Below are 13,158 nucleotides of genomic sequence, written 5' to 3' on the forward strand. Positions count from 1 at the left end.
TGGTGAAGTAAATTGATCCATGCAATTCATCCAGTAATTCATCAATGACAGGAATGGGGAACTTATCTTTAATAGTGAGCTTGTTGAGCTCCCTATAATCCGGACACATGCGCCATGATCCATCCTTCTTGTGCACCAATACTACTGGAGCTGAGAAAGAACTTTGACTCGGTTGAATTATACCACCCTCTAGCATTTTTGCAACCATACGTTCAATTTCACTTTTTTGGACATAGGGATATCTGTACGGCCTGATGTTTGGAGGAACACTTCCTGGAATCAGATGAATAGCATGATCATGATTACGCATAGGTGGGAGACCTTTGGGAGTTTCAAATACCTTGGAATGATTGTCCAGGACTTTTTGGAGATCTGGAGAAATAGATGATTCCAATGTGGAAACATCTAGCGAACATAATTGTGCAATTACACCTCTTTGCTCCTTTTTTAGAAGCTTTGTCATGCCATTAGAGCTGATTATCTTTCCTGGTTTCCCTGCAATACCTCTTAATTCAAATTCCTTTCCTTCCGTAGAAAATTTGATGAAAAGTTCTTGAAAATTAAAAGCTATTGTACCCAAGGATTGTAGCCATTGGACTCCTAGTACAACATCAGCACCTCCCATTGGAATGGAAAGCATTGGGCTAGTCAATACATATTCTCCCATGGATAGCTTGATATTATGGCACTTTCCAGAGCAATTTATTGTTCCTCCATTTGCAATCATCACTTGACACTCTGGTGCTGGATATAGGAAGCAATTCAATTCTTTTGCTACCCTACAATGAATAAAATTGTGGGTGCTTCCTGAATCAATCAACACTATTACCTTTTTCTTCTTGATTTGTCCTTCTATCTTGATGGTTTGAGGAGTGGTAATTCCCACCAATGCATTAAAAGATATGGTCGGATTTATTTGTTCTTCATCTAGGCTTTGTTCCTGGAGTATATCCTCTTCTTTTGACCTTTCTTGCTCCTTTTCTTCTTCCTCTTTACAATCTATGTAGAAAAATTTCTTCTCAGCACACTTATGACCTTTTGTGTATTTGCTATCACAATTGTAACAAAGCCCTTTTGCTCTTTTTTCTTCCAATTGTTGTGGTGTCAACCTTGTAGGTTGTGGAAGACTAGGGGCAACAACACTTCCGTCTTTATAGTTGTGAGTGGTACGCTTCCTAGTTGCCATAATTTTGCTTTCCTTTTTTCTTGCTAACCTGAATGCCTTCTCTAATGAATCAGGTTCCCAAAGGCGAACATCATGTTGGATATTATACTTTAAAGACCCTATGAACACATCAATCCTATGCTCCTCTGGAATATCTTTTACCCTTATGTTCAATTTTTGGAACTCCTCAATGTGCTCCATTATTGAACCCTTTTGTTTGAGACTTATCAATTGGCTAAAAAAAGTGTTGCTTTTTGTATCCTCATAATGTGCTATCAATTCTTCCGTAAAAATTGCCCAAGTGATAAATTATTTATGAGAACAAAGCCATTGATACCATAGTTGCCATACATACCTTTTGTGCGTTTTGCACATTATTGAGATCGAAGAATTGCTCCATTTGTAATATCCATGTGGCGGGATCCTTGCCATCAAACTTCCTCATATCGATTTTTGGAATGTGGTGATTCTTCGATCCAACATTAGCCTCTATGGAATCATGATTAACATTTCTTTTGTTCTCATCATGAGTTTCATTTACTACCTTTTCACCATTAGTAAGTATTTCTTGTAGAAAATTTGTCAAATCTGTCCTCAAATCTGCCATGCCTGTCTTCAAATTTGTGTTCAAATCTATCTTCAAATTGTCCATCTTAGCTTCCATGCCATTCATCTTAGCTTCCACACCATTTATCTTAGCTTATGTTAACTTTTGTGAGCGTGACATTTGTTGCACTTGTTCTTGTAATTTTGATATATCATGTAGCATTTCTTCCTCTTCTTCATGAGTCATGCTACAGCTTTCAGGTTCCTTACTTTTTTCACTTTGTAGGAGCTCGATATTGCCTTTGATGTATCTCTGTACTTTCCAATCATCTAGTTCTGAATTTGTGACCTGTAGTAGGTATCTGTGTCCTCTTTCCAATGCCACCAGTTTGATCCAAATTGGATTCTCCAAGAAAGAGTTATGCACAATCTCCCAAGATGACCTGATTATAGACCTTTCCAGAAGAGCGAACTTGTATAAAGTGCCACGTGTACAATTTTCGATATTTGGTTCTGAAAAAGATATACAAGAAACTACAGTCCGTCCTCTTTCTATACCTTCTTACGAAATTGCAATCTTATTCCCAGAGAGAAAGTTATGACGATTTTCCCCAGGTCACCTGTTTTGAATGTAATTCAGGAGTCTGTAAAAATACCAACTTCCTCAGATCAGATCTCCGCAAATATCGCGCGAAAAGCTCTGAAATTTGGACCCAAGGTTCAACGCGATCTCTTCTCAAATGGGTTTTTTTTGCGACTTGTGAAACATCACAGAAAAAAAGTTATAGCGAAAATTCCACGATGACCTGTTTAGAGCAGCGAAACCCTAGAATCCAAAGCTCTGATACCAAATGTTATGAAACCAGCTCAAGGAAAGATAGAAAAGATAGATCAACGCCTTAGAATTCAGCCTCTTCGAGGGGGCAACCTCCTTTACATTACATAAATGAACAATTCTTGGATGATTCAAATGACAAAACCTCCTTTCTATATATAGGAGTCTAAGGAGTCACAATATAATCCAGCCGACCTAACAATAATAATATAAAGCCACAAAAATAACAATAGAGGGATTCTATGGGGCACAGAAATAACAATATGGGGGTAATAGGGGCACAACAATATAAATAAGGGGTATAACTACAATAGTAATGGGGTAATCACTAGTATTATAGGGACCCAACAGACACTCAAGACGATGAGCCAATACATGATAGCTAGGCCAGTGAGTCGGTTTATGTTAAGGCCAAAGTGTCTATCTGTATAAGTGTGTTAGGCTTATGGGATAATGTATAAATGTGATTTTAAGGCTAGAGTGCCTATTTGTTTAGGCTAGAGAGCCTGTGTGCTAAAAGGCCAATGAGTCTAGTAGATGTAATATGTAAGAAAATTGAGTTTCATAAAATAACACCATAGTTACAGACTGTGGGATAAGAATAATATGAAGGGCTAGGACTCCACAAGAGGGAAAAGTGGGGTTGTGAAACTAAGACGTGGTTCCTAAGCCAAATAATTATTACCAATATAAGATTCCTAAAATAACTTTATTTTATGATGTTAAAATCTATAGTAACATTATAATATATTTTAATGTAATATTAGTTATCCTAAGCTATAAATAAAAGGTAAATAAGGCATTGCACATTTTCAATGCTACTGATGAGATTGTTGTTTCTTCGCTAAGGACAAACATACAAGGACTAGCTACTATACTCTAAGGATATTTGGTGGATCTAGGTACAAGTGCACTTCTCCTTGGGTTGCTTTGGGGAATGAGAGAGCCCTAAAGAGAGAAGTGTAGGTATAGGTGTCCTTGTGTGGGATTTGGAGGGTACCCAGAAGCCCCCGATGGTAGCTAAAACGCCTAGAAACCATAAGACTTGGAGATTCCCTAACTATCCTAAGTTGAAATCCCTAGAAGGATAGTGGCATATCTCGATGGACTGTGGGTGTAACAAAGGGGGTGCACTATCTTGGATTCGGCAGATTGATAGGGAAGTGAAAAAGTGAAGGAATAAACTTGATCGATGATTGATTATGGTTGTAACATGGTTGTTATGGAGAATTTGATATTGATTTCATGAAATGTATCTATCATGAGTATGTGACTGGTTGCATATGGATTATATGTCGCTTACATGTTGATTTTATGTCGCCTACTTACATCCTTGTATGTTAGGTTACATTCTTGAATATGTTGATTACATGTATCAGTCTTGTAGGTTGATTACAAGAATTGATCGCTTATGTTTGACTACATGTGTTTATGCATATGTGTAGTTGATTAGGCATTTCTTATGCATGTTGTTGGTTTCATGGGGAAATGTGTACAATGAAGTAATGGTTGTTGTCATGCATGAGTTCATAGCATGCATTGTTGATATGGCCTTGCATTGATGACTGGACCCTAGCTAGAGTGACGTTAATATGTTGATAAATTTATTTGTGTATGTCTATATGATGTTATGATTATGTTATACATGTATCACACTGATTTGTTGGTCTTAGAGACAAGGTATTCTCCTCGAGCTATACCAAGGTATGTCGGTTTATTTTGATTTGGTTTATTTGACATATTATGCATTACAGAAGAAATATCAAATGGCTAGCAAGATGGTTGAATACAAACACTCTCCCTATGAATCCAAACAAAAGTACGGTGTTGGGAATCCTTTTGGTTTGGAAGTTACACTGAGAAGCTTGAAGGAAGAGATAAGGAGTCGTAAGGCATATCATGACTAGATCATACATGCACAATAAAAGCAGGTAGAGGTTAATGCTATAATTCTTTAGAGTTTATCAGAATTGCAGCGACAAGAATTGCCTCAGATCAGCCATGGATATGAGGATGGAGCTAATGGGGCATATGGCAGTAGGTCTCCCAGTAGACATAGGTCGGATAGATCTAACATAGTGAGAGATGGCAGTTTAATGGATACTCCCGATAGGAGGGGCGATGAGTAGATGTATTATTCTAGTTCTAGTTCTGATAGACATCATGATTGTCATAGCTAGATGGAAAAATTCTTTGAGTTGCATGAGTACATAGATAACATGAAGGCTAGAATAACTATATTCATTTTGAAAGGTAAAGCATACATCTAGAGGGAAGATGTTAAGCGGGTCAGAGACATCAGGACAGATGACTTGAGTTGGCGGGTATTCAAGTGGATTTTTTGGAAGAAATATTTGTTAGAGAGGTACTACGACATTAAGGCTAAATAATTTTATGTGATAAAGATGGGATCAATGACAGATGAGGAGTACACCACCAAGTTTTTGGATTTATGTAGGTATGTACCATATCTTACTGATAATAATGCTAAAGTTCAGATATTTGTCATTGGTTTTCCATTAGCATTTAAAGATCAGATTGAGTATGATCAACCTCGCTCACTTGAGGAAGTCATTGGGAAATTGAAGCATTACTATGAGAAGTCAAAGCGTAAGAATGAATCTCAACATGGATGGAAGGGAAAAGACAAAGGTAGGGGTAAATGGTAGCCTAAGAGGACAAGGCCTCAAAATGCAGATGGGAAAGAAAATATGGCACCACAAACTAGATTTAATGTAGCAGGATAGGGAAATGGGTCACAACAGCAGCAACAACAGCATAGAGGTGAGGGCACTGGCCGGTTGGAGTGTTGGACATGTGGTGAAGAAAACCTTAGGAGATATTGTCTGCAACATCAGGGTGGAAGGCCTAATATATACAGTGCACAAGACGCACATGATTTAGGGAACGTTGGTGAGAGTATTCGACGTATCTATGCAGCAGTTGATAACAGGTAGGTAGAACACCAGGAATCTATCATTGAGATGTACGGTAAGGTTTGTGATCAAGTTATTTCTATTTTGATTGACCGTGGATCTAATTATAGCTATGTTAGTCCTAAATTGGTAGATAATTGTGGTTCGAGTAAGGAAATGCATGCAAAATCTTGGTTAGTGCAATTGGCTATAGGTACAAAGAAGCGAGTTCATAATTGGGTAAGATCTTTTGCATTTGATTTGAATGGTATGACTACCGCAACACATCTAAATGTGTTACAGTTGAGATCATATAGTATGTTGTTGGGCATGGATTGGTTGCATCTTCAGAGAACAAAGGTAGATTGCTATAACAAAGACATTGAGTGTGTTGATGATAATGGGGAAGCAAGAGTCTTGCAAGGTAATAATAAATCCACATCAGTTAGGATGGTGATAGTTATGCAAGCAAAGTGTAGCCACAGGAAAGGGTGCAAGCTATTTGTAGCACACATTTCTAGTGATAAAGGTAAGGAGGTTGAGAATGCAGATGTGTTGAACAGGTATCTAGTTTTGCAACATTTTCAAGATGTATTCCATGAGGACATTACCGAGTTTCCAACTCACAGGGAGGTAGATGTTTCTTTTGAGTTAGTTCCAGGGGCATCTCTAGCATTGGAATCGCCTTACAGGATGAGTTGGTTGAGATAAAGTTGCAGTTAAAAGAAATGTTGGATAAAGGATACATTAGGACAAGTGTATCACCTTGGGGTGCATTGTTCTTGTTTGTGAGGAATGAAGATGGTACTATCAGATTATGCATTGATTACAGGCAGTTGAACAAAGTGACTATCAATAATAGTTACCCTTTGCTGAGGATTGATGACTTTTCCATGCAAGGATTCGATTAACAGAAGGGAGCATCAGTGTTCTTGAAGATCGACTTGAGATCTGGATACCATCAGGTACGCATCAAAGAGGAGGGCATTTACAAGACTGCGTTCAGGACCAAGTATGGGAATTATGAGTTTATTATTTTTCCATTTGGATTAACTAATGCTCCAGCTACATTCATGTGCTTGATGAATAGTTTGTTGCGTCCATATTTGGATAATTTTTTTATTGTGTTCATTGATGATATACTGGTATATTCTAAAAATGAGGAAGAGCATGTCGATCATTTAGCAACATGGTTGAGGTTGTTGAGAGAGCATCAGTTGTATCCTAAGCTCTATAGGTGTAGTTTCTTTCAGACTGAGGTACATTACTTGGGGCATGTTGTCTCCAAGGAGGGCATTGCAATAGATCCAGAGAAGATAAGATCCATCATGGAATGGGTAGCTCCTAACAGTGTGGATGAGGTGATATCTTTCTTGGGTTTGGCACGCTACTATAGGAGGTTCATTAGGAGCTTCTTGTAGATTGATTAGCCTATCACACCATTGCAGAGGAAAGGTAAGAAGTTTAAATGGACAAAGGAGCGTGAGGCTAGCTTCGAGTAGCTTAAGAAGTTGTTGACACATGCACCAATGGTATAGATTGCAGATCCGGACAAAGAGTTTGTGGTATGCACAGATGTTTGCAAGAAAGGGCTTGGTGGAGTCCTTATGCAGGATGGACAAGTGGTCTGCTATGAGTCTTGGAAACTAAATGAGCACGAGTAGAACTACCCGATACATGATCTTGAGTTAGCAGCGATCATACATGCATTGAAGATGTGGAGACATTATCATATTGGCAAGATGTTTGTATTTATGAGTGATCACATTGGGTTGAGGTATTTGTTTGACCATCCGAATTGGAATGCCAGGCAGGCTAGATGGTTGGCTAGGATCATGAAGTTTAATTTCAAGATCAATTACATCAAATGTGAAGAGAACATGGTGGCAGATGCTCTTAGAAGACGGGTACAGGTAAATCATTTGGTAGCTGTGAGCTCCTATGGGACAAATCTATAGGATAGGATCTTGCAGGAAGGTCAGCATGATGTCAGGTACTTGGAGATTGTGCACAAGTTGCAACAAGGTGTGGGTACAAGTACAAGTGATAGTACAGGTACAAGTAATGGTAGAGGTACATGTGGAAGCACAGGTAGAGGAACAGGTACAGGTACAGGTGCAGAGGGTATGGATTATTGCCTTATAGCAAATGGACTGGTCAAGTTTCGAGACAAGATATATGTACTAGATAACAGTGAGCTCAGGAAGGTGATCTTGAGGGAGTTCCATGCAAAACCATATTCGGGTCACCCAAGTTATCAGAAGACACTGACAACAGTAAAGATATTCTACTATTGGCCGAATTTGAAGAGCGATGTTGCAGAGTTGTGGTGAGGTGTTTCGAATGTCAACAAGTGAAAGCAGAGTGTAAACATCCATGTGGACTGCTACAAACGATCGTGAATCCATATGGAAATGGGAGGTTATTTCCATGGATTTGATCACAGGGTTGCCTAAGACAGTGAAGCAACATGAATCCATCATGGTTATCGTGGATAGGTTGACAAAGGTTTCACATTTCATTCCTGTGAAGTCTACATTCTTCGCTAGCAATGTAGCACAGGTATTTATTAGAGATGTGGTTAGGTTGCAAGGTGTTGCAAAGAAGATTGTGTCTGTAAGTAGTTGTTTGCAAGTTTGGGCACAGAGTTGGCTTTCAGTACAACTTATCATCCGTAGATAGATGGACAAATAGAAAGGGTCAATAAGATATTGGAGGAAATGTTGAGGATGGATGTGATGCATTGACAACGAAAGTCAAAAGAGTATCTTCCCTTGGTAGAGTTCATATACAACAATGGTTATCAGGAGTCATTGAGGATGAGTCCTTTTGAGACATTGTATGGTTGAAGTTGTAACAATCCTATCAGTTGGAGTGATTCGGTTAGCAGGGTATTGATTAGACCAGAGATGTTGCTAGACATGGAATAGGAAATGCATGTGATCAAGAAGAATCTAAAGGCAACACAAGATAGGCAGAAGAGCTATGTAGATAGGAACATCTTGTTCAAGGAGTTCTAGGTTGGGGAACAGGTGTACTTGCACATCAAACCGAAGAAGAACTCCTTGCGTATTGGATCATGTGCCAAGATGGCACAATGGTTTTTTGGACCCTTCAATATCATTGAGAGGATTGGGCGAGTAGCATATCAACTTGCACTGCCTCCGACAATGAAAGTCCATGATGTTTTCCATGTATCTTTACTTAAGAAGTATGTTAAGTATGTTAATCATGTGATTGAATGGTCTGTATTACAGGTGTAACTAGATGGATAATTCCAGACGGAGCCTTAGTGTATATTGCAGAAAAAGGTACTCATGCTCCGGAACCAAGAAATCGAGAAAGTTAAAGTACAATGGAAGCACTTTGGGCCCGATGATGCTACATGGCAGATGGGGGATCAGATGTGGGCTATGTATCCTTCCTTATTTTTCGATTGAGTCAAAGCAGCTTCGATATGGTGATTTGGTATAGGCTTTGATATGGTGGTTTGGTATATGCTTTGATATGGTGTTTTGATATATGATTTGATATGGTGTTTTGGTATATGCTTAGATATGGTGTTTTGGTATATGCTTAGATATGGTGTTTGGAATATGTTTTGATATATGATTTGGTATATGTTTTTGGTATATATTTTTGGTGATATTTCTATATGTACATATGCATATGGATGTAAATATCGCCATGAGCTATGTTATAAGGCTCCACTATGCGGTATGAGTGTCATGTCATTATGATTATGTTGTCATGTTACTATGCTATCATGTGGTTATGTTATCATGATGTTATTATGTCACGTGGGTTGGCACTCAACAGGATGATCATTGTAAATACCATAAATAGCTATGTTATACAGCTCCAATATACGGTATGTTATCATGATGCTTTTATTTTGAGCAGGGCTTTCATTGTAAATACTACATCGAGTAATGTTATAAAGCTCCATGAGAAGTATGTCTTCTTTCAATGGGTTGCTGAGGTATATGTGTGATTGAACACCGAGGACAATGTCCCCCAAGGGGGAGAGTTTTGTAACTGCCTTGGTGGAAATTCCATGTAATGAAAGTTAAAAACAATAACCATGGTTTATGGGAAACTTATTTCAGGATGAGTGTTGGAAAAGACATCCTAGGGGGTGTTCATTTTGTTGTTTATCACTAAGGAAATTGGAAAAAGGAAATGACTAAGGCTTTGGAAAGGAAAAATGGCATTTTTGGCACAATTATTTATGAAAATAATGGAAATTAGGAGAAAAAGGAGGTGAAAGGTCACAGGTTGGATGTGAGGAGAAAAATGAAGAAAAATAGTGGAAAATGAAGAAAATAGAGGCCTCATTCATAAAAAGGCTTATGAGGATCAGTTGGTAACCTTTTGTCACTTCAGTGTTGGATCTCTTTCATTACTCTCTCTCTCTCTCCCATACTATTGGACACTTAAAGTTTCTTGGAGCACTTTTGCATTGGAGCTAGAAAGGAAAAGAAGGCAAGAGGAAGCAAAGATCAAGAATGGAAAGGCAAGATCAAGTAGCTACGACATGCTTCATTTCAAGTATCAACTTGCATGTGTATTTTCCTTGATAGATTTGGCATGCATGGGATTTCATGTGTTTCTTTTCTACCATGGCATGTGTTTTTCCAGGTGTGAGAGTATTTTCAGCCTCACCTTGCCATTTCTTGATAGCTTTGATGAAATGTGTTCTCTCATTCGGTTTATTTGGGATGGCCGAATTGGATTTGAAGCTAAGTGGGGTGGATCTCCAAATTCACAAACACATGGTCTAAGTGGTCCTTGAACCGGACTGAGGATCACGAAGCCAATGGCCCAGTAACCTTTGAACCAGTCCATGGGTTGTGGTAAAGCTAGATTGTGTGCCTTGGTGGGCCTAGGAATACTTGCCGATGAATGGCAAGATATACGATAAATCCAAGAGGTGGATTTTCTCTCTGTTGGGCCTAGTGGTCCTAAGATGGGATGCATGGTAAATCCTGGAGAGTATCTCTCAATGTAGGGCCTAGTGATCCCTGGATCCTAAACCACACTCAAACAATCCCTAACACCCCTTCTCTACTGCGGTTGTCTCTTATGCTCAACTCGAACCTAAAATCATATAAAATTCCCATAAAAATAGCCCAGAACTTACCTCCAACATTGCGGCCTCCTTGCTGTGGTGTCTCTACCCTGTTGAGGATCGAATACTCTCCAAAACAGTCCTTCCAGTCCTACGTTTTATCCTTTCTAGAGCTCAGTCTAATTCCAGATATGTGGTATTTGATGCTATTGGACGAGGAATAAGTCCACTCCACCTCTATATATACACATAATGAGGGATCCATGAATTCATTTTAAGAGACATGTCTCTAGTCCCACGTTCTGTCCTTTCTAGAGCTCCGATTTGAGTGATCTTGGGAGCGCTGGAATCAGAATGCCAAGCTCTATCACCTCAAATATTCTCATGCTGAAATCCTTCATGTTGTTGGCCCAAATCCTGATGGGTGAAAAACCCCTACCTTGGGTTCCAAGCCCACAAGTGATCCTTGTGGCACTTTTCCCTCTAAACCCCAAACCCTAAGGCTTGGAGTACCTCCCAAGCTACAAAAATCAATAGTTTTTTGGTTTCCCATGGTTTTGTTCCCATGGAATTCATGTAATAGAGCCTTTAAAAGGATGGGTGTAACTCTATTTTAATGGGCTAGGGGATGTGAGGGTGAAGCCTCACTTGGCTAGCTTGGTTAGGTTTTGGCCAAGGGATCTGATGGAATTCCATTAGTTTGGATTTTCCTCGAAGTTGGGTTTTTCCTACGGTCAATATTGTGTGGATTGTATTTATGCTTTGTGTTTTTTTGTTGGTTTAATTTTACTCTGTATAAAATGTTATTTCTCTCTAGTAAAATTTCTACATCTTCCATGTTGGATCAAGAAGAGGAGTGAGTCCATCCTTCCATAGAGTATCTATCCCCGGATTCCTAAGCCTAGTTGTAAGAGGATACAATTTTGTAGAAGAGTATATAACTATAAGACAAGGAAAACATCATCTTTGGAAAATTGGGTTGAAAGGACAACTTCGAGACAAGGCTAAATGGTACTCCAAGGAACCTTACCTCATTTAATAAAAGATTTTATAGACCAAAAACCTCCCAAAATAGAGAGGTGTAATTTAGAATGGATAATTGTATTATTTTAAATCTATATTGATGCTTCCAAAGTGGAAAAAGTGAAGGAACAAACTTGCACGACTAGTTTTATTAATGAGACCTGGTTTGGAGAATTGCAGTAAAAAACATTTTGGGGCCATTTTGATGAGTTAAATGACATTTTTGGGGGGTAAATATTTCTCACCAAAGTGAAAAACCATGTGAAATTATTCTACTCTTACTAACATTTCCAATGGTGTAAGAATCACATCAATTGGAGTTCATATGGAAAAGTTAAGCCAAATAGAAATTGACCTATCATGATTAACCACCATGGTTCAAGTGGATGCTAGGTTAGCCCCTATTACTCATGCATATGGGGCTAGCCACATGGGAATTTGAAGAAGTCTCTAGAGGGGTCAAATTTTTAACTCTGATTAAGAGTTGAAGGAGTCAAACCTAACCCTTAGTTGGCTATCAAACAATGTTATAATCGGTCCACTAGGAGGAAAAGAAGGTTTCATTCATTTCGATTCTAACATGTTCCATAGAAGAAAAAGACAAATGGAAGTGGGAGTGAGAGAGAATAACAAAGAGATCTAGTGTTCTATAGTATCCTATAAATCCACAAGCCTCAAGCAACTCCATAGAGAGTGCCTTCTCCTTTATACTTGCATTATTTCCATTACAGAGAAAGAGAAAGCAAAAAACCCTCACCTTGTAGCTATTCTTTCTCTCGTAAGTGTTTCTGAGAGCATACCTTGTGTTCATTGGTGGTTGATGTGTGATTATATTTTATTTTTCGCTATTTTTTTCATTTTATTTTACATGGATAACGAAAAAACAATAATTATTAAATTTGGAAGCAAAGGAAAATTAATCCCCATAGCATAAATTTTAGTTTATTTTATCATATCTATTGTGACAAACATTCTAATGGAATATCCATGACTATTTATGGATCATATTCATTGTTTGTTTACTAGAGGAATCACCAATTGAGTTGGTCTCGTACTCGTGTGACACATTGGTCGATTCTGACCACTACCACTATAACCCCTAAGTGAACCATGATGCCCCAAACATGTGGCCATGGGTAAACTTAGGGGATTTGAACCTAGAATCTCGTGGTGCATAACACTTCGTTTTCACAGTGATCACTAATTGAGTTTCCCTCAAGGGGTTATGGATCATATTCATATTAAATAAATGCTTCATATGAAAAACTTGTTGGAAATTGAGGGATTAAGTTCAGTTAATGCCTTCATCAATCACTATATTTCCATTTATTTTGAAATGTTGAACGCTGTTGATGCCACCAAGTATATTTGTATTGTTCTCAATTCCCTTCTATCAAGAATCTACCATTCTTTGTCTTTCATAGTTGTTTCCTATTTTTCTATTATGGCCAATGGTAGGAGAAAAAAATCGATATAGATAATCTTCCATTTGAAAATCCCATAGTTGGTAGTTTTAACCATTAAACTTCTCAACCCTAAAACCTTCTTCCACTATTGCTCCTAGTTGAACTAGGAAACCTTATTTCCTATGAGTTTTATCAAT

The sequence above is a fragment of the Pinus tabuliformis genome, chromosome 4_2, assembly GCF_031772625.1.
Source record: "Pinus tabuliformis cultivar Carrire ecotype Pingquan chromosome 4_2, CPIR1, whole genome shotgun sequence".
NCBI classification, from domain to species: Eukaryota; Viridiplantae; Streptophyta; class Pinopsida; order Pinales; family Pinaceae; genus Pinus; species Pinus tabuliformis.